This window comes from Dinoponera quadriceps, unplaced genomic scaffold, assembly GCF_001313825.1.
Source record: "Dinoponera quadriceps isolate SergipeBrazil2010 unplaced genomic scaffold, ASM131382v1 scaffold13085, whole genome shotgun sequence".
In the NCBI taxonomy this organism is placed as follows: domain Eukaryota; kingdom Metazoa; phylum Arthropoda; class Insecta; order Hymenoptera; family Formicidae; genus Dinoponera; species Dinoponera quadriceps.
In genome coordinates, this window is record NW_014566803.1 from 1 (window position 1) to 903 (window position 903).

Sequence of the window (903 nt, forward strand, 5' to 3'; positions counted from 1 at the left end):
ATATTAATTTTTGCTACATTACCTCCGCTGGTAAGAAGTCCAGTATTTATCCAAGGAATCAAAGTTTGTTTAAAAAGTATTTATTACTATTTGCTGGATAGCAGAATAATTTAGTGGTATAATTCAAGTTTATCGCTATTACAAAAGTTTTGCTGCAATAGCAGAATTATTTTTTCCGTGTTATGTATATGTATATGTTATGTATATGTAATGTAAAATAAAAAATTATATATTATACATATGTAATGGTTAAATCAACCATTTTCCAATTTCTACATATACGCATGTGCTCCTTCCATTCGTAGAATCCGAGCACACTTCAAACGACTTGTATTGGAACAAATTTTATACGCATCGGATATTTGGATCGAAATACCAAATCAGGCATTATATGCACGTACTTTAGATAATCGATTGGCTCCAGGTAAAAATTGCGCACAAATGGGGCTATCATAGCCTTCAGCTCCAACATAGCGAAACGCTGGCCTGTCATTCATAATCCGCGCATCAGAATCTGTCTGCACATAAAAAAGTGAAAATCACCCGAGCTTACCTATACAATTCCGTGGCCCCGCACTGAACGGCAGGTATGAATAAGGATGGCGATTTTGTATTTTTTCCGGCAAGAATCTATCTGGGTCGAATACGTCGGGATTCGGCCAGAAATTGGCATCTCTGTGAACGCCGAATATGTTAACAAGCACATTTGTTCCTCCGGGTATTGAATATGATCCTACATAAAGTGCATGTGTATAATTAGGTATAATTTATGGTCGAAAGTTGAAAATCACGATAATACCTACGTATAATATGCAATATTAATCGAGGCATATTTAGTATATCTTAAGAATGGCATTCTGATATAATTATCCAATTAATTTTGAAACATTCGAAATATTTAAA

General features: G+C 34.4%; 1 long non-coding RNA gene across 1 annotated transcript; it reads right to left on the bottom strand.

The window, feature by feature from the left end:
* Window positions 1-64: 64 nt before the first annotated feature.
* Window positions 65-897, bottom strand: LOC106751417. The gene is made up of 2 exons (XR_001375058.1): window positions 554-897; window positions 65-486 (listed from the first exon to the last, which is right to left on the bottom strand). It is a non-coding gene; the product is annotated as an uncharacterized LOC106751417 (long non-coding RNA).
* Window positions 898-903: the final 6 nt, after the last annotated feature.